Source organism: Periplaneta americana, chromosome 3 (assembly GCF_040183065.1).
Source record: "Periplaneta americana isolate PAMFEO1 chromosome 3, P.americana_PAMFEO1_priV1, whole genome shotgun sequence".
In the NCBI taxonomy this organism is placed as follows: Eukaryota; Metazoa; Arthropoda; class Insecta; order Blattodea; family Blattidae; genus Periplaneta; species Periplaneta americana.
The window spans coordinates 102,253,116-102,275,979 of record NC_091119.1 but is presented as its reverse complement, the minus strand read 5'-3'; the positions used below and the strand labels follow the sequence as shown (position 1 = coordinate 102,275,979).

At 34.6% G+C, this 22,864-nt stretch overlaps 1 protein-coding gene across 2 annotated transcripts in view; it reads right to left on the bottom strand.

Moving 5' to 3' along the window:
- Positions 1 to 22,864, bottom strand: part of LOC138696340 (DNA polymerase alpha catalytic subunit-like) — a 575,659-nt gene that overhangs the window by 292,602 nt on the left and 260,193 nt on the right. Inside the window, exon 18 of one of the 2 annotated variants that reach the window (XM_069821155.1) lies at positions 9,962 to 10,201. The exons of the other annotated variant lie outside the window; for it this stretch is intronic. The gene's annotated coding sequence lies outside the window, so the exon portion shown is untranslated. Of the gene's footprint in view, positions 1 to 9,961; positions 10,202 to 22,864 lie in introns of those variants that run through there. 2 annotated transcript variants of the gene reach the window in all.

Here is a 22,864-nt window from a genome sequence, read left to right as displayed (position 1 = left end):
ATTATACAATACACAATACAATTTTATACACAATACAATAAGAATACACAATATAATTTAACACAATAATAATAAAACATAAATAAAATACCTAATTTTACATTACAACCTACATAATTATGTATAGGCCCTACATAAGTTTCAATAGTCTTTCACTTTATTCTCATCTCACTCACTGTAGTGGCACTTTGACGCATTTCACTGACACACTATAACACATTTCGCTGACACTATAGAACACATTTCATTGACGCTATAAATTATCACTGATAGGAACTATTCACTGCACTATAAAACCATAACTTCACTGACTCACCTCGCTTCACTGATACAACAGTTCAAATAAGTCAAATAATTACACCCTTATGCATACTGTACATATAAACAGAACTACATTTAAACTAAACATTTCTAGTCTAAGGCCCTCTTACACGCTTTTTTTTTAAATAATTTACAATTCAAACCAAGGAAATAACTCGTCAGGCTAAATAAATATATGTCACCTTAAAAAATTAATGTTAAATGTCACCTTAATTTTAATTTGCACTTGATACACAACTTTTTAAATTATTCTTGAAACTCCTTAAGGAAGGACAGCCCTCAAAGACCGATGCAGGTAGGTCATTCCAATCATTTATAGTTCTATTTAAAAATGAGAATTTACCTACATCCGTTTTCTGTTTCCTATATTTGATTTTAAAATCATGATCGTTCCTACCATAGTACGTTGGCTTTTCTAACCGAGCCGTTATGTCTACCCATGCTTTCTGACCTAGATGTGCTCTATACAATGCTGTTATTCTAGTTTTCCTACGTCTGTTTTCCAAAGTTTCCCATTTAAGTTCTTTTATCGTATCGTTTCCATCTTCTCTTTTACCTTTAACAAATTTAGCTGCCCTATACTGGATTCTTTCTAAGGAATTTATCTGATATATTCTATAGGGATCCCAACATGTAGTTCCGTATTCCATTAACGGTCGCATTAACGTTAGATATGCTATTTCCCTCGATTTGGGGCTAGCCTTTCTCAAGATTTTCATAATAAAGTGAAGTGCCCTCCATGCCTTACCCGTAACATTATCAACATGCTCTCCCCAAGAAAGTTTGGAGTTTAAATACACTCCTAGGTATTTACAACATTGTACTTGCGGAATTACAACACCACTGAATTCGTAATTAAGACTAGTTTCCCCTCGAGTTTTACAAAATGTTATAGATTTACTTTTAGAACCATTTATTTTCATCTTATGCATTAACGCCCAGTTATAAATTTTATTCAAGTCCGTTTGAATAGCATCTACATCTGAATTATTTCTAATCTTTCTATAGATAATGCAGTCATCTGCAAATAGCCTCACATTTGATATAATATTCTGGCATAGGTCATTTACGTATATTATAAAGAGTAATGGACCCAGAACGCTGCCCTGTGGCACCCCTGAACTTATATTTCCAATTTCCGATATTTCATGACCTACTCTAACTCTCTGGGTTCTACCTTTTAAGAATTCTTGGATCCATAGCACCACTCTTTTATCTATTCCTAGCCTACTTAACTTATCTATTAATATGTCATGTGGCACCAAATCAAATGCTTTCGAAAAATCAATCACAACTGCATCGATTCTTCCGCCTCTATCTACCCCTTCAGCTAGATCCTGAACCAGCGACGTAATTTGACTATCACGTGAGAAGCCTTCCCCAATAATAATAATAATAATAATAATAATAATAATAATAATAATAATAATAATAATAATAATAATAATATATAAACTACTAAAAATAGGGATATTGCAATATCAATTACTTCCAAATATTTTCTCGAAATAATTATGGTATTATCATAGTCTAATATCATACAGTCACGAAGCTTGAGGTGAATTTTTGCATTTCTCTCGATACAACGCTCCAAGCGGTTAGCAACTGAGAGTAGTAGGAACAATAGACTCCGCCGGTACTATTTCGTATTGTCTGTGATGAGGCGATAGTATCGACCCTAGTGGCTAGCAACTAAAGTACAACTGTTATTTGCTAAATATTCCCTACGTATTAAGCTTCGTGACTGTATAGCCTATACTAGGCTGTGGTGTTTGGATATGAAAACAACTGAATGTTGCATATCAACAAGAATTTGAAGCCTAATTCAATTGTTTATTTGTAAATAATCACAATTTGTGCCATCAGATTTCACACATCCAAGTTCTAATTTAATTTTAAATTGTGTTTTAACATCAAGATTGCTGTTTTTCATTAATATGCTTTGAATGAACATGCAGAGGCATCATTTGTCAAGCGATCAGATAGAAATGGTAGTTCGATTAGAGCAGCGAGGTGAACGTCAGGTTGATATAGCAGATTTGATAGGTACATCCCAGAGTGTGATTTCTAGAGTAGGCCTACTTTCTCGTTTTCGGGGGACAGGTTTGGTAACCAGAAGACCTGGCAGTGGATAAAATCGTAAGGCTACGCCTCGACAGGACCAGCAAGAAGAACACAATTTGCTACAGCTAGACATATACAACAAGACCTTCAGAACGTCACTGGCCTTTTGGTATCTGATCAAAAGATTAAGAAATAGATTCTGGGAAGAAGGTTTGACGTCCTATAGACCGCTAAGATGTCTATCACTTGAACCAATACATCGCAGACAAAAATTAGCATGGGTCAATCAGAGGATCGAAGAAGGTATTCTTAGGGGAAATGTCCTTTATACTGGCGAGTCCAGATATTGCCTCTTTAATGACAACAGACGTCAGAGAGTATACAGGTCTGCTGGCAATCGCAGTTAGCCGCAATATGTCCAACGAGTAGTTTCTTATGGTGGAGAAGGTGTTATGGTTTGGGCAGGTTTGTCCTTAGGCTGTCGAACTGAACTTCATATAAACGATGGAGCACTGAGAGGTCAAAGTACGCAGAAGAGATGGTGAGGGAGTGCATTTTGAACAGGCGTGATGCCGTTGGTCAAGAGAGATTTATATTTCTTGATGATGATGCACGTGCACATCGAGCTGCAGTAGTTATGGAAGCCCTGGAAGATTTTCAGATCAAAATAAATTAAATTATGATTTATTTAAAGACGCTCGCAACTGCCGAGTTTATACCAGCGTCGCCGATGTGCCGGAATTTTGTCCCGCAGGGGTTCTTTTACATGCAGTAAATTTACTGATATGGGCCTGTCGCATTTAAACACACTTAAATGCCATCGACCTGGGCCTGGATCGAACCCGCAACTTCGAGTACAGAAGGCCAGCGCTATACTAACTGCGCTACCCAGGTCGACTCTTCAGATCAATCATCTTCTACTTCCACCTCGCCCAGACCTAAATGCAATTGAACATGTCTGAGAATTTGCTTCAGAGGCAACTTGACAACCATCTACCACACGCAGCTATCATCAGAGATACTACCCATAGCATTCAATGAAATGTCATAAGACCAGATTGATAATTGCATTCGAAGCATGCCAAAGAGATGTCAAGCTGTTGCAAATGCCCGAGTAAATCAAACTAGTTAATAATGTGACAAAAGGCCTGTCAATCTGGTTCTTATTGTAATAAATACTTAACACAGATACATCCCAACTTTTGTCCCTTGTTTTTTTTTTTTTCTTTCTGTTTGGTAGTATTGTGTAACAAATACTCTAGAAAACCTTCAATTTAGTTTATTATTTAATTAGCCTATATGTAAAAATAAATAACAAGTGATTAAGATTTTTATTTTGATTGGAATGTCCCTATTCATTCATTCCTTCATTCATTCATTCATTCATTCATTCATTCATTCATTCATTCATTCAATGTTCTGCCCAAGGCCAGGTATTTCACTGCAAAACTAGTGTGTTCTCCAATCTTTCCTATTTCCTGCCTTCCACTTTATTTCCTCATATGATCCGTATATCTTAATGTCGTCTACCATCTGATATCTTCTTCTGCCCTGAACTCTTCATCCGTTCACCATTTCTTCCAGCGCATCTTTCAGTAGACAGTTTCTTCTCAGCCAGTGACCCAACCAATTTCTTTTTCTCTTCATGATCAGTTTCAGCATCATTCTTTTTTCGTCCACTCTTTCCAACACAGCTTCATTTCTTATTCTGCCTGTCCAATTCACACTTTCCATTCTTCTCCATATACATATTTCAAATACTTTTCTCTTCACTTCGTCGTAATGTCCATGTTTCTGCCCTATACAATGCCACACTCCATACGAAACACTTTACAAGTCTCTTCCTGAGTTTTTTTTTTCAGAGGTCCGCAGAAGATGTTCCTTTTTCTATTAACAATTTCCTTGGAGAATACATAAAGCTCTATCATCATCATCATCATCATCATCATCATCATCATCATCATCATCATCATCATCATCATCATCCTTAGCTCGACAACCCATCATGGGTCCTGGCTGTCCATAGGAGTTTCCGCCATTCATCCCTATTTCTAGCAACACTCATCCAGTTTTAACCCAATAGTTCTGGCAAGCTCTATCATTAATTATACGAAAACTACTTTCATGGTCCTAACTCGAAGAGGACAATCGGTACCAACTAGATTTACTAATGTCAATAAAATGAAAATTTTAGGGATGGTATTTACATCCAATGTCATGGATGTTATACAGATAAACTGGAAGGATATTGTTAGAAAAGTCAGATATGGAATCCAAAGATATCTCAGTCGAAATTTAAATGTTATTCAAAAAGTGTGGCATATAAACACGTTTATTTTATCCAAAATATGGTACCTTGGACAAGTTCTTCCGATATCCGAACATACAGCTCAACAAATTGAAAAGATTTTAGGATTCTATTTATGGAAAGTTTTCGTATTTCGTATCGCCCGACCTCAGTGCAGATTGTCGACCAAGGAAGGAGGTTTACAGTTGATTAATGTAAAATCTAAATGTGATGCTGTATTTATAAAAGATATATTACGCGCTGACCACAATATAGACACAGTATAGTCGGGTAGGCGCTCGGATTTTTCCGTTTGGGGCTCAATTTATTGTTGAAATAACAACAGTCAGCTTTCCTTTTATATGGTATCTATGAATCTTTGTTTATTAACCTGTAAGTTAAGAATTAAAATGTATTGTGAAAAACTCATTAATCTCGTGGAGAAATATTCATTTTTATGACGAAATTTGGTAAATTGTTTTATGAAACTAGGTTCAAGAAAATTACACAGTTCTTGAAACTCAGCTATGATTATACGAACAAAACAATAGTGATACAATATTAATAGGCCAAATCTTCATTTCATATAAGGTGACTCAGTATATCAACGAACACAACACAAAATACTTTCGCGCCCCGACCACTGATTGGTTCCTATGTTCCCATCTCCTGTGTTTGAGTTATATTGTGAGTGGTGTCGCAGCTGCATGTCATGTCATCATACCTCATTTCCAACAACAGTTCGTTCTTGCCCCACCTGCAAATTATATTCTTTCTTCACAGACATATTAATTAGTTTTCGGGTTTTCATATATTATATTTAATTTCCGTGTTTAGAAAAACAGTACGTTTCCTATTAGGTCTTCATAAAAATATTGGGAACTAATTAACTTAGCGTTCTGTGTGCCATAGAGAGATTTTTTTTGGCTCTGCAGCCAAGAGGATTCTATTCAAACATTTGTTTACATGCGGAGTCACGTTGTATGGAATGATGATTATATTCTTAATATATTGAGTATTTATCACAAATAATAGTAACCCCAACACAAACAAGAAATTTAATTGAATGATTACAAAATGTAATCGAACATAGTATATTAGAGAAGTGCGCTAAATTTATTAAGCTAATGGGTTCGTCTAGTATCGTGCGTTACTGGCGCTATGTTCGTTTCAAGCTTGTCGAGTACGGTAAAGTTCGATGTTCACTCTGCAGGAGGAGGAGATCTGTCGTATTTGTTTCAACCTGTTATAAAAATATTCGCTATCTTCCATTTCCACCCCTTGCCCTTAACCACACACCAGAAAAAATTTTGGAAATATTCAACAGTTTTTCCCTCCATTACTGTATCTTGTACAGCAATGAAAATTTGTATGTGTAAAAAACTGTCCTTCTGCTATATTAAAAATTATTTTTGCGATTTAAATATATATATACATATATATTTTTTTTTCAAAATTCATAATGATGGCCAGTCGTGAAATCTGTTCTGCTCTATACTGTTCACCCAGTATATTAAGAAATTAGGTATGGATACTTTCTATAAACAGAGGAAACAGTACGTATATACTGCAAATTGTATCATATGATAGACATAAATATTGTATTCAGAGACTTTCTTACAGTGAAAGACACCGTGAAGATCCAAATATGAAGACATAGGATCACTTTCTCAAGCAGTTTCGCTTAGTCAGAAAGACTTGTGCGATATGATGGTACATGCTAATATTCCGTTCAATAAGGTGGAGAAAAAACATTTAAAAGAATTTCTTGAAAATTTCGAGAGTCAACAATATGGAAAAACGTGTTTACCCGCTTGCTATGACGACACTCTAAATAACTTGTGTGCGGCTGTAGGGGGAGACGGTAAAATTTGGATTTCTATGAATAAAACGGAAGTTGTTTGTGTCATACTTATCCCAAATCTTATAATGTGTATATTGTCACCTTATAGTGCTGCTATTACAAGATCGAGAATGAAAGTCGAAAATATTTTGAAGAAAATGTTGGCAATGCAACTCTGTGCGATATTCCTTATTTCCGATATGTACCAGTACCGTCATGTGATATAGAGAGAAGTTCTTCTCGATACAGTGTTTAAGGGATAATAGGATACTTTTAATACAACAATATATTGTAACTCATCGTAATTAATTTCATTGTAAGGCAATCAGCACTAAGTGAGCATTATTTTTTCAATATATTAACTTATAATAAGTAAGTTTCTGTAGAAAAGTACAAAGTTATGCCTTATAAAGTTAAATATCCAACAAGAAGTAAAATTTGTATTGAAAACAGAATCCTACAAAAAGTGAACACATTTAACTGTTTAGGGTAGGCCTACCACCTTTCATACGAAAAAAAAAAAGGATGTTGATACTAAAATTACTAATTTTGTAAAAGTTATCGGCATTAACTTATAAATTCAGTTTTGAAATCTAATTTTGTACAGAAACATACAAGATTAAAGGTGTAGAACATTTTAGCACGACTTATAGATCAGAAACTTGAACCCGTGGGGGGGGGGGGAGGAGATTCATAGGAAAATGGTGGGATAAACACTTTGCGATATAAAACGAAATACAGAAATTTTGGAAGAATTGAACGTCCAACTTTATAAAATTGTAATGAATAATTTCAATAATTTCAAGGGAAAAATTTTTCCGGGGCCGGGTATCGATCCCGGGACCTCTGGTTGAACGTACCAGCGCTCTACCAACTGAGCTAACCGGGAACTCCACCCAACACCGTCTCAACTTTTCCCTTTATATCCACACAACTCTTTATATCCACACAACTCGCGTGGGCTGACGAAACGCCAGAGACCCACATCGAGTGCACACAATCTCTGTGTGACTTGGAATTGTGGTTTTCTGTTAACGTACACAGTGACGTATATATTATGCAAATCTAGTCTTTCAGGTAAAGCTCCCTGTAAAGCAGATTTGAATAATTTCAAGGGAAAAGGTGTCGGGTGGAGTTCCCGGGTAACTCAGTTGGTAGAGCGCTGGTACGTTCAACCAGAGGTCCCGGGATCGATACCCGGCCCCGGAACAATTTTTCCCTTGAAATTATTCAAATCTGCTATTCAGGGAGCTTTACCTGAAAGACTAGATCTGCTTTATAAAACTGTATTCAAAACTACAGAATTAATTGGAAATAGCATGTCGAGAGAGTGCCAACAGAAAGATGGCCAAAGGCGGTAGTGCTACATTACCGCCCTTCTGGACGACGATCTGTTAGAAGACCATTAAAAGTATTGCATGAGACCATTGAGACCGCAGTAAACTATGCTGGGTTGCAAGAAAGCATTTATAGGTTCGTTAAACACTATCGGTTCTAACTGTTCATTTAGCGTCAGTAAGCGATGCAAGAATGATCTTTAAAGCTATTGGTTCGTTAAAGCACTCTGTAAACTATAGGTCGAAAATCGGAGCTGTAAACTGTTAGTGAATCGTTAGCCGCCATATTGTACGTAGGCCTATATTTCTTGTTTTTGTATCTGACAGTATTAAGTAAATTCGTGGAAATCATCAGAAACAGGTAAGTAAAATGTAATATAACTTACATATCACAATGAACCCGAGATTCATGTGTGTATAGGAAAAGTTTTGTGAATAAAACAATTTTATTACTATTATAGAATCGTCTGACGTAGAGGTTATGTTTGATATGGTACAACATCTAACAAAACCAAGAATACTGAGAGACAGATCGAATCCTCTAGAAGAATACGATAATATTGATTTTAAGGTTACATTTAGATTATCGAAAGACACATTCATGACTCTCTTGAATGAAATAGGGCATCATATTGGAAAACAAAGCGCACGCAGTAAGACAGTATCAGTAAGTAACAGTTGTTGAGTGCCTTGCGCTATTACGCAATAGGAGCGTTTCAGAATGTGAAAGTGGATCATATTCACGTTTATAAATCTACAGTTTGTAGAATAATAAGATGTGTGACTGCATTGAAGAATGAGAGAACAATACATTACTATGCCTCAAGGAAATTCTGTACAAACAGTAAAACAGAATTTCTTCTCAATTTGCAATTTTCCCAAGTTATTGGTGCATAGACTGTAGCCACATGAAAATTCAAAGCCCTAATGGACACTTGAATGAGATGTACCGAAACAGGAAGGGTTATTTCTCTATCAATCTGTACTAAGAATCGTTGCAAGTTGGCCTGGGTCAGTATTTGAAGCCTGTCTTCTACTTGCGAAGTTTGAAAACAATGAATATCCAAAAACACAATATTACCACAGTCTAGTATATACAGTCACGAAGCTCAATACGAAGTAAATATGCATCCATAGATAGTTGCTAACTACTAGGATCGCTACTATCGCCTCATTACAGACAATGCGAAATAGTATCTGCACAGCCTATTGTTCCTAGTACCCTCATAAACTCAAGCTTCGTGACTGTATATACTGTCGGTGACTCAGGAGAAGACAAGAGCGGACTGAGGAGGAAGGGATGTGAACAGATAACGTATGACAACACGTGCAATATTTGTATTGCAGTAAGCGGAAACATTAGGTCTCCTTCTGTTCAACTTAGCTATAATTTCCATACGCATTGTTACTCATGTTTCCTGCACGAGTAATAACCTGGCTACTGGGATGCTTATCTGAGCGATGTTTATAATAATCAACAGCGATAATCAAGAAGGTCACATTCTTTCCGCTCGTCTTCTCCTGAGTAACGGACAGTAGTAGACTGTGATATTACCATAGCGACACGCACGTATAATAAGGGAATTATTTGCACCGGCTACGATGGCTCTGTCGTTTTGATTTTTTTCCGTTTAAAGATGAAATAGCTAACAGATCGTTAAATATCACATTTGCAATTACCTATACTTTAAAGACTGAAATAGTTTAAAGGTCATTTATTTAACGAGAGAATAGCAATTTATGGAACAGTATAGATCCCAGTATAGATCTAGTGCTTGAATTGGATGATGATGATGATGATGATGATAAAGTAAGTTTAAGAACTTGGAAAGTTGTTTTCGGGTGTTTAATATAATATATACAGAATGTAGCGAAAATAGTGGGTAAAACTTCAGGTAACGCTTCCTCATATATAGAGAAGAAAAAAAGGTTATATAAACATAAGTCCGGAAATGCCTGGTTGCCGCTCTATAGGGGTTACAAGGAGGATTATTTCGAACTACAAAACTGATGTATTAGTTTCAGTTTCTGTATATTTGTTTACAGGAACTGTTCAATATGTCACCTCCTGCCTGAATACAGACACCAGTTCGTCGCATTGACATCTGGACCTGCTCCCAAATTCCTGGCGTAGCACGTATTGTCCGACAGTGTTGCTCCATTAGCACACATTTCAGTTTGGATGTACGTAGACATCTTAATGCAACATTCCCTGGCCGATGGATAGGGCGAGGTGGAACTGCTTGGCCTCCACGCTCACCAGATCTCAACTCACTGGACTTCTACTTGTGGGGACACTTGAAGTTGCTTGTGTATTCGACTCCTGTGAACGATGTAGAAACTCTCCGCCTGCGAATTGAACATTTTTGCTCGATTTTAAGTCCTCTACACATTCCTCAACATTTTTGCACATATTTGTTAACACACTGTATATGCGTGTATGTGTATGTAGTGGACAGATGGACAAGGGTCTTACTGATTTAACACAGCTATTATGTGAGGCTGGGTTGATTCTCAGAACCTCACTCTTTATTATGCTAGTACACATTCTAATTTAAACTCTACAGTAAAGTTCTGTTATTACTTTTCTTCGGCTTCTTTCGAAGCTTTAGTCTTTTCCCGGAATTCTTCCTAAATTAAAGGAAGTTTTTGTTGATAAGGTTTCACGTGTGTCCTACTTTTCGAATACTCTAGTCACTCCTAACTATCCTATCTCTGTGAGCGCAGCGACACTTTAAGCTTTTTCCTTTCATGCCAACTTCAGCTGAGTTTGAGGATAAAATGCGTGAAACAAAAGTTTCTGCCAAACTTAAGGAAGCTGTACTTCGCTATTCTTGGCAAGATTCCAGAACTTACAGTACATACACTCAAATTATTTTTCTTCCTTCTCTTGTTCCGAACATAATAGGCCTAACTTGTAAATTACAATTTATCATGATGTGTCAAGGTTCTCTTGCAACTCAATCGTCTCACAAATTCCAATTATAAAACCGAGATCCTATCAGTAGAAATATTTATCAAACATGTGGTTAAAAGAAGTGTTTCATATCATAAAATTCTCTTCATGTAATGAGAATCTCAAAGGCAGACAAAATTTTAGACAAAATTTTTGAAATTTGTGGAAAGAGTAGCGATTTTCCAAGATGCCATTTAAATTTACAAAAACGTTAGTAATTCTTATATTTCTTAACCAGATTCGATTAAACTTTATACAGAGAATATTTATACAGCATTATAACTGTAAAAATATTCAGGTCTTTAGTTTGAAAATTTTAGGAAATTGAAACTACACTTCAATGTATTCTTAAGTTAATATTTAATTTAAATATACATTTATTAATTTATTACAATTACAGTTAGTAAAATAAGAAAACCACAAAAATACGTATAAAATGTAACAGACACAAAGACACATTAAAACTATTAGATACATAAAACAGAAATATGAGTTAAAGAATTTATCCCCGTATGAAGAAACGCTCATGGTCGGGAGTTCAAATCCGCGCTGCAGATAAGCAGAAAGAAGACAAAATAAACAAATTAATATAAGCAATAAAATAGCACAGATTACACAAACAAGAGCCTATATGATAAAGAGTATTCACAATTGAAAACGTTCATAACCAATATTTACTAGTATAATAATATAAGACTAATATTAACAATTAATTATCTAACCTTATGTTAAGTTCTCTTAATAATTTCTTTAATTTTAAGTTTAAATTTAATCATACTTATGTTAATTGAAATAGGGTACTGAGAACTTAATTTGCTGTAAAGTTTTAAGCCGCAATTGAAGCCATGTTTAATATCAGCAGCCGCTGAACTTTTGGATTCTGGTAAAATGAAATAATATGTTTCTTCTCGCATTAGAATCATGCAAATATTTGTTGAAAATTTTCTTTTTCTTATGAAAGAAAGTCAGTAATGTATATTTATATATCAGCTCAAATTTGAAAACATAAAAATCCAAATAATGAAGTTTAGTAGGGTAATCAAGTAGTTTTTTTCAGACAAATTTTGATTATTCTCTTTTGTAGTAAATCCATCGACTTTCTTATGGATTTAGAAACACTGCTCCAACCAACATGCCATAACGTAATACAGATTGCACCAAGGATAAATAAAATTAATCTTAAAATATTAATAAGAAGGTACGCACGAAGCATAACAAATCTATATACAGGGACATCATTTTATTTTTACTAACATTTTTAATATTAACCTGGCTATACCTTTAGAGAACCGGAAACACCGTTCGCTACGCCCTTCCACTACTGGAGTTCGATATACTGGCGTAAAACACAAACAAATCACTTTACTAGGTATAGGAGGGAAGAAAAGTACTTCCACCATATACGTAAACTAGGAAATATCGCGATTTTGAGTTCGATAATTTTCATTAGGTTTTTGTTTAATCAAAATGCAGTACTATATTAACAATGAGTGTTTTTACTCACGAATTGAGTTAACCATGCGGACGTATTCATTATGCAGTGTATATTATACTGTCTACAGCACATTAGCGTACAATTTAGAGAATGAATTTAAATTGAAAAATAATCATAATATGGATATTTAAACACATTTTTTAAAATGGTGGCCATTCATTTCGATACAGGCTTCAGTTCTAATGTGCATATTATCGCACTGTAGAATATTGTATAGCTATAAAAAGAAAAGGTGGCCGCTCTCCTGAAACAAAGTTCCCTTCGGGTATCTTCGCTACAATTCGGAGACAGGCGATGTTACATGTTGTTGGACCACGTTGCCTGATATCTACAGTTATAACTGAAGTATTTTGTATATGCCTCTTATTCATGAGGTCCTGCGTTCGACTACAACCTCGTGCTTTTTATGTTCTTTTTGTTCTGTTTTTGAGAGAGGCAAACCATACATAATGGCTCCTTTCTCTTTTACAATTATTTTAGTAATTAACATCAGGTTCATTAATATATTATGCCATGACTTTATCATTATGATATTGTGGCTGCAAATGGAAAGAAAAAATATTTTATTCTCAATAAAAATATCTTTCGTGGCATAAACAAAACAAATTTACTGGCGTCGGCCTTAAAACATTCAAACAATTAAGCGTTCAGAAAAGAAAACAAAAAACTACAATTCAATATTTAGTCTATCTTCCTCTTATCTCGATCATCTTGTAGTCGAGTGGGCATGGAATTGTCTAGTCTTTGCAAATAACGACTGTTCTTAGACACGATATTCCAGGCATTCTGAACATACATAGGTGTTCTGTCCATTGGCATGTCTTTCATTGCAAACCCAGCAATCTCCAATCTTTCCTATTTTCTGCCTTCCTCTTAGTCTCCGCATATGATCCACATATCCTAATGTCGTCTATTATTCTTTTCAACCAGAGACCCAACCAATTCCTTTTTCTCTTTCTAATCAGTTTCAGCATCATTCTTTCTTCACTCACTTTTTCAAACACAATTTTATTTCTTATTCTGTCTGTCCACTTCACACGCACCGTTCTTCTCCACATCCACATTTCAAATGCTTCAATTCATTTCTCTTCATTTCGTCGTAATGTCCATGTTCCTTCCCCATACAATGCCACACTCCACACAAAGAACTTCACTAGTCTCTTCCTTAGTTCTTTTTCCAGAGGTCCGCAGAATATCCTTCTTCTTCTATTAAAAGCTTCCTTTGTTCATGTTTGCAGATTTTTCTTGGGAAGGATAGGCCTAAATGCGGTAACATCCCGTTGCATTCCGCACACCACTATCTCTTTCGCATCTTATTACATTCCAGGGGGCCCAAGCGTGGAGATGAGGAGAGTGGATTTTACTAATTGGGCCCTCCGGACTTCACCGAAAGTCACGGCAAGAGCTAAATATTAATTCTATCAGGATGTTTGACCCGATCAGAGACCGGGAAATCTGAATTAGCCTTTGCCCCCCGCATCCTGGACTAGCTTCTACGAATCATCAGAAAATCTTAGAGTGTGATTGGGCCAATTTTTCCGAAAATGTTTCCACACTTTTGCCCTCGTAGCTCAGCGGACGAACGTCGGAACTGAGATGTCAACGCCTCAGGTTCAATTCCTCGTTACTCCTTTTCATTTTATTGTGGTTCAAGATAGTATAAGTAGATAAGAAACGATGGGGAGTGACAGGCTCCCACAGGCTCCCACAGGCTCCCCATGTGACGTCACAGGGGGCGTGGCCAAAGTATTACGTCGGACGTGGGCGTGGCCAAATTATTGCGTCATGGAGGGGGCGGGGCTTAAGTTATGACGTCACGGAGGGGGTGGGGGGCTTAAATTATGACGGAAGAAAGGGGTGTAACTTAAATTACGTCATAAATGGCAATCTAAGAGTTCAAGGTGAAAGTGTGACGTCATGCACACGTGCAGGTATGTAATTGAAGTTGTGGCATGACATGTTCATACAAGTTTGGGGGGGGGGTGAAATAAACAAGTTCATACATGTTTATCTCCTCAATGCAGATGTAATGTCTGCTATGTGTGCATATATTATGCTGATTCACGATTGTTCTTGCAGCATCTTATGTTATACAAGGGTGGAGGTAGGGAGTGACTGGTGGTAGGGAGTGACTGGCGGTAGGGGGTTTTATGTGACGTCAGAAGTGGGCGTGGTGAACGTCACATGTGGCTTTTCACGAAGGGACGTAACTTAAAAGTGTGATGTCATAAATGGCTATCTGACAAGTTCATACATGTTTGAACATCCCATCTGCTACGTGTGCAAATATTATGCAAGCTCACATCCGGCGAGTGTGTGAATTGCTGAGTAAAGAATTCACTTGTAAATTAAACACATACATTCTTCTTCTTAAGATTCTAATGTAATGGTAATTTAATTGATGGGGGAGGGTTGGGTGTTGGAAATTTGAATGGAAGGCATAAATGGTTGTGCTTTCCGATAAAAAATTAATCTAGCACACTTGTAAATTAAACAGGATGTGGCTGAAGTGACGTTATAAATTTGTAATTGAAGTTGGAAATGGGGGAGGGGGGGGGTAAAAATTTGAAATACGAACGGCATAACTTAAAGTGTGGCGTCATAAATTTTTAATTGAAGTTGGAAATGTAATAATTTGAAATGCACATGTTCATACAAGTTTGTATAGTGGGGGGGGGGGGGAATAGACAAGTTCATACATGTTTGTATATTTGAAAGTCAACGTGTCATATTACACAAATATTGCATGATGCAAATAATATGCAAGCTGTTAATTCACATCCGGTGAAGACGCAAGTGCTGAATAATGGCCAGCTATCCAATGGATATCCTGAAACTGGTTGTACTTTAAGCCAATTGTTGAGTAATTGATAAAAAATATTAAGATTCTAATGTACTGGTAATTGAATTGATATATAGTAATGGGAAATGGAAATTGGAATGCGGGAATTATTGATGGCGTAAATGGTTGTACTTTAAGCCAATTTATAAAAAAAATTAATCTAGCACACTTGTAAATTAAACTCATACATTCTTCTCATATTATTATTATTCCAATGTAATACATTTAATGTAGATGTATATGTTGTGTAATGCATAAGTGTGCAAATATTATGCAAGCTTGCTGAATCACTTCCGGCGACGATGCAATTGCTGAGTAATGATAAAAGCATGTTCTTTAAGCACCTGTAACGTGTCATATTACACAAATATTGCATGATGCAAATAAAATGCAAGCTGTTAATTCACATCCGGTGAACACGCAAGTGCTGAATAATGGCCACCTTATTATTATTATTATTATTATTATTATTATTATTATTATTATTATTATTATTATTATGGCTCCAATTTAATACATTTTGAAGTAACATTTATTGGATTTATTTTAAGCCATACATTATTACCGAAGCAGTTCGTAATATAGTAATTGCTTCTTCTTCTTCTCATTATTATTATTATTCGTCATAAAGAAGATTAAAGTGTGACGTTATAAATTTGTAATTGAAGTTGGAAATGGGTGAGGGCTGTTTATAATTTGAAATACATACGTCATAACTTAAAGTGTGATGTTATAAATTTGTAATTCAAGTTGGAAATGGGGGGGGGGGGAATTTGATAAAATTCTAATGTAATAGTAATTTAATTGATAAATAGTAATGGGTAAGGGAAATTCGCAAGTGTTAATTGAAATTGGAATGGGGGAATTATTGATGGCGTAAATGGTTGTACTTTAAGCCAATTGATAAAAAAATTAATCTAGCACACTTGTAAATTAAACACATACATTCTTCTCATATTATTCCAATGTAATACATTTTGAGTGGTTTGTTTAGCGTATTTAATACATTATTACCCACATTCAGAATGTGACATTATTATTTCGTAATACATTAATTGTAGCAGATAAATCAATGTAGATGTATATGCATAAGTGTGCAAATATTATGCAAGCTTGCTTAATCACTTCCGGCGACGATGCAATTTAATATTACATAACAAAACTCTTATCACATTATGCTTTTAAGGTGATATTTGTGAGAAACTTCCAATCATCAGAATATTAAATTATTTTCTCGAAATCTGCTGAAGCATTTTCGATATCTGCTATGTGATGCAACTCTACATTAACATCCTGTGATTGTTTGACGATTGCCTGCAATGGATTATATTACACAAATTCTGCATGCACATAATAGCTATCTACTATTTTCAGCAAATATTATGCTAGCTTGCAATACCATATCCAACAATTGTTCGAATTGTTGAGTATGGGAGAATTATTGTGGCGTAGAATAATTTACATTGAAAAAGTTTAGACCCTGGTTGGGATAAGAAGACGCATACGGTGCAAATCTAGCGGAAGAATGATTAGTTAAAAAATACTATACTCTGACATAAACTGAAATGTGATATGTGTTTGCGAGACATGAAATAACAAGACATGTATGCGATCTGCCCCACGCCAGGATATAAGGAAGCTTACAATGAATGCAACCTTATTCGCAATAATGAATTATCTTCAACATTGCAGCGCATATCACATCGAAAGATGCGATGGGTATTTACACATAGTAACCTGCCTCAACCCCGATCCACGGGAACCTGTGGTTGCAATATACAAGTGCGCGGAGATGTGCCTTGTATATCAGACACGTCATCGCGAAAATGTAAGCATATTTAACTATTATTCATGTATATTATATATGTATTTTTGTTTTATTCCATATTTACTATATTGATTTTTTATGTTTTTTTCGAATGGTATATTTTATTGTTTTATTTTATATCTATTGAAATTATATTATGTATGGCTTAATTCATTTTTAAAAATACATGTTCATGTAGAGTGCTATTGTAATAGCAGCCATTGGATTAATATTTCTTTTATTTTAATTTAAATGATGCAGGAGCCGTTGCCTCGGGACGAGAACATGTGGCAGCCAAGGATTGATCATGCAAACGTAAGCACATTCAACTATATATCTTTATTTCATATTTACTATATTGATTTTTTATGTTTTTTTTTTCGAATGGTATATTTTATTGTTTTATTTTATATCTATTGAAATTATATTATGTATGGCTTAATTCATTTTTAAAAATACATGTTCATGTAGAGTACTATTGTAATAGCAGCCATTGGATTAATATTTCTTTTATTTTAATTTAGATGATGCAGGAACCGTTGCCTCGGGACGAGAACATGTGGCAGCCAAGGATTGATCATGCAAACGTAAGTACATTCAACTATATATTTTATTTCATATTTACTATATTGATTTTTTATGTTTTTTTTCGAATGGTATATTTTATTGTTTTATTTTATATCTATTGAAATTATATTATGTATGGCTTAATTCATTTTTAAAAATACATGTTCATGTAGAGTACTATAGTTATTTACTATATTGATTTTTTATGTTTTTCTTCAAATGGTATATTTTATTGTTTTATTTTATATCTATTGAAATTATATTATGTATGGCTTAATTCATTTTTAAAAATACATGTTCATGTAGAGTACTATTGTAATAGCAGCCATTGGATTAATATTTCTTTTATTTTAATTTAGATGATGCAGGAGCCGTTGCCTCGGGACGAGAACATGTGGCAGCCAAGGATTGATCATGCAAACGTAAGCACATTCAACTATATATCTTTATTTCATATTTACTATATTGATTTTTTATGTTTTTTTCGAATGGTATATTTTATTGTTTTATTTTATATCTATTGAAATTATATTATGTATGGCTTAATTCATTTTTAAGAATACATGTTCATGTAGAGTGCTATTGTAATAGCAACCATTGGATTAATATTTCTTTTATTTTAATTTAGATGATGCAGGAACCGTTGCCTCGGGACGAGAACATGTGGCAGCCAAGGATTGATCATGCAAACGTAAGCACGTTCAACTATATATCTTTATTTCATATTTACTATATTTATGTTTTTTTTTCGAATGGTATATTTTATTGTTTTATTTTATATCTATTGAAATTATATATTATGTATGGCTTAATTCATTTTTAAAAATACATGTTCATGTAGAGTGCTATTGTAATAGCAGCCATTGGATTAATATTTCTTTTATTTTAATTTAGATGATGCAGGAACCGTTGCCTCGGGACGAGAACATGTGGCAGCCAAGGATTGATCATGCAAACGTAAGTACATTCAACTATATATCTTTATTTCATATTTACTATATTGATTTTTCATGTTTTTTTTTCGAATGGTATATTTTATTGTTTTATTTTATATCTATTGAAATTATATTATGTATGGCTTAATTCATTTTTAAAAATACATGTTCATGTAGAGTACTATTGTAATAGCAGCCATTGAATTAATATTTCTTTTATTTTAATTTAGATGACGCAGGAGCCGTTGCCTCGGGACGAGAACATGTGGCAGCCAAGGATTGATCATGCAAACGTAAGCACATTCAACTATATATCTTTATTTCATATTTACTATATTGATTTTTTATGTTTTTTTTCGAATGGTATATTTTATTGTTTTATTTTATATCTATTGAAATTATATTATGTATGGCTTAATTCATTTTTAAAAATACATGTTCATGTAGAGTACTATAGTTATTTACTATATTGATTTTTTATGTTTTTTTTTTCAAATGGTATATTTTATTGTTTTATTTTATATCTATTGAAATTATATTATGTATGTCTTAATTCATTTTTAAAAATACATGTTCATGTAGAGTACTATAGTTATTTACTATATTGATTTTTTATGTTTTTTTTTTCAAATGGTATATTTTATTGTTTTATTTTATATCTATTGAAATTATATTATGTATGGCTTAATTCATTTTTAAAAATACATGTTCATGTAGAGTACTATAGTTATTTACTATATTGATTTTTTATGTTTTTTTTCAAATGGTATATTTTAGTGTTTTATTTTATATCTATTGAAATTATATTATGTATGGCTTAATTCATTTTTAAAAATACATGTTCATGTAGAGTACTATTGTAATAGCAGGCATTGGATTAATATTTCTTTTATTTTAATTTAGATGATGCAGGAGCCGTTGCCTCGGGACGAGAACATGTGGCAGCCAAGGATTGATCATGCAAACGTAAGCACATTCAACTATATATCTTTATTTCATATTTACTATATTGATTTTTTATGTTTTTTTCGAATGGTATATTTTATTGTTTTATTTTATATCTATTGAAATTATATTATGTATGGCTTAATTCATTTTAAAAATAAAGGATTGATCATGCAAACGTAAGCACATTCAACTATATATCTTTATTTCATATTTACTATATTGATTTTTTATGTTTTTTTTCGAATGGTATTTTTATTGTTTTATTTTATATCTATTGAAATTATATTATGTACGGCTTAATTCATTTTTAAAAATACATGTTCATGTAGAGTACTATTGTAATATTTTTGTTTTATTTTATATCTATTGAAATTATATTATGTTTTATGTATGGCGTCATTCCAAAATTCACATGCATTAGAGTGGAACGCAGCCGGGAAGGCGGTTTCGAACTTTCGCCAGCGCAGAGAGAGACAGAACTATGAGATGCGGAGATGCCAAGTTGCCTACTCATAACAGCACGAAGCGCGACACCAAAAGCTGTGTTAAATTGCGAAACTAAAGTACTTTTTGCAGTTGCATGTATGCTATCTTTATATTAAAATTGAGAATCCGTAAACGTGTTCATTTCATAATGCAACCTAGAAAAAAAATAAATTAAATTAACAATAGACACAGAATCAAAACAAAAACCATGGAATAATAAACACAAAATTAAAAACTATAATAAATTAATAAGTAGACAATTACCTGAACATTAATCGGAAATATCTCTGAGATCGTTTTCCGTATCATCGTCGTCTGCATCATCGTCTTCACTTTCTTCGTCACTATCTTCAAGATTGATGATGAAGGGCTCCATTATATCATCCCTACGAATCTCTCGTGCATAATCTTCCTCTTGCAATTTTTCCGCGTGCCGTACACAGTTTTCCCAAGCCTCAATTGATATGGTTTCAACAGCCTCATGTGTCAACGTCTCGACGTCGGCGATTTTAAAAGTATTGTTTTTCTCGGCAACATACGATTTCATTTGGGCCCAAATTAATTCAATAGGATTGTAATGGCAGTGGTAGGGAGGGAGGCGAACCACTTGATGGCCATGTTGTTTGGCAATGCTGTCTATTTCATACGATACTGTCTTCGACTTGAATAGTTTTACCAACATAAGGAGTTCTTCTCTTTTCTGGGAAGATGTGTGAGGAATATTGTGCCTCGAAAGCCAAGACATTATATCTGCTTTGCGGGTATTGGTGGATGGAGCTCGATCTAGTTGAACTGAATGAATACTGGCGTTGTCCATTACTATTGTAGAATTGGGTGGAATGTTAGGCAATAATTTCTCCACAAACCATTTCTTAAAAAGTGAATAGTCCATATCTTTATTGTAATCTGAATTTGATGTCTTGGATTTTGAGCGGAATATAAATTTGCACTGCGGGATGAAGCCAGTAGCAGATGAACCAACATGCAACACAATGAGGCGGCCCCCCTTACCAATTGGTACCCGTAGTCCTCCAGAACCATCACTCATTTGCCAACAGGCACTCCTGCTATGATTCTGATTTATCCAGGTCTCGTCTAAGTAGAATATCAAAGACTTCCCGGCTTCTCTTATCTTATGAATTGTTCTTAAGAAGGCTATTCTAGCTGTGACAATGTCAATCCTTTCCAAAAGAAATTTCCTCCTGTCATTGCATTTTTTAAAAAAGAAGCCCATTTGTTTCAAAATCCGCAGTATCGAATCCCTACTGCCATTAAATCCCACTGCTTCTCTCATTTTTCGAACCAATTTTAATGCAGTAGGATATTCACCATTCTTATACATGTCAAATATTGTTGTACGCAGTACATGTTTATCGAAGTTATCCAAGTCCGTGACTGGTTTTTTTCTCTTAGGATTTTTCCCTGGTGATTTGAACACTGCATTATTTTTATTTCCGTAGCTTGTTATTCTTTGCACTGTTCGTAAACCGATACCACATGCTTCTGCTGTCTTCTTTTGAGGTGTGGCAACGTCGCGTTCCTTACATTCACCACAACTCGCCGTCTGCTGCTCGATGCTTACGAAGTACAAATACACTTTAAACACTATTTCTCTCGCCTGCCGATGTAATACTTGCCGTTTTTCTCTTCCTGGATCTATGTTTCTATAGTACACACACAAATAATAATTTAAATTTGTTTATCGTAATACTTTCAATGAAACTCTTAAAACATCCACTCGTGAACCGCACACTCAATCGTCTGTTACTGAAATGATTCTATTGGCTCAGCGGAAAACACGTCATACCACAAAGCGCGCGAATGCTATCGCGCAACCGTCTTCACGCCGCCTTCCCGGCTGCGTTCCACTTCTAATAGGTAATAGAAGCCATAATATTTATTTTTTTCAATTTAGATTTGTTGCAATCGTATCGTCTGGCGGAACCGGTTCATTAAAAAAATAAGAACTATTGTGAGCACTGAACGATTCTCAGTAACAGCCTGACCAACGTCGAGCACACAACACGTCCAACCAATGTAAGTAAGTTAATATTTTCAATCAATGCATTTAAACACCAGTACATTCACACACGTAACAACAACATTTTATGTTCGCAGTGTAAAAGGCTTGACAATCATATGGTGACAATGATGAATTTGTAACATCCAACTTTGGCAAACCGAAGGAACACAATAACAAGCATCAATGCAACTGATATTACGCAACATTTCATCGTGGTACAGTGCTTCGACTTGCGTAAGTGAAACAACATGAATCCTTGGTGTGCTAATATATAACAAACAAATTTTAACATTTTAATACGTGCAACACAGTGCAACTCAAAACATTCAATAAATATGGGAACTGCATGTGATAACAACTTCAAGAGAACCATATTGTCACGTAAAACAATGGGACTTTTATTGTAGATGTAAATTAGTATAGATTTTAATTATTAGCAAGTGTTTTTAATTTAATTTATATATTATTTTGTAAACGATGGTAGATCATCAAGGGTACACACCATATATTTCACACACATAAGGTGTATCTATTTGAACATGTATTAAGGTAATTCCATGCATTTGAAAATGGCACATAAGTGCCGAAAACGTTAATGTTTAATTCAAATATAAACTAGATAAGTATAGACGGTTAGCCCAATTCAATATTATTATATTACTTAATACTTTGTTATGTATGTATTAATAGAAATTGACGTAGTGGAATGTCAAGAACGATGATTTCTTATTACTAGCTAGACCACATGATAGTACTTCCTTTCCACTTTAAGATAGCATTATTAACTCAATTTCGATTTTTGATGGACCTTGATCGTTTTTCTCGTGTACCCTTCAAATATGTTAATTCTAGGAAGTTTACGTTTGAATTGAATTGCGAGGGGGGGGGAGCTCAATGACCCAGCACTATGAGGCCACTGGCGTAGCTCAGTCGGATCGCGCTCTTGTATACCG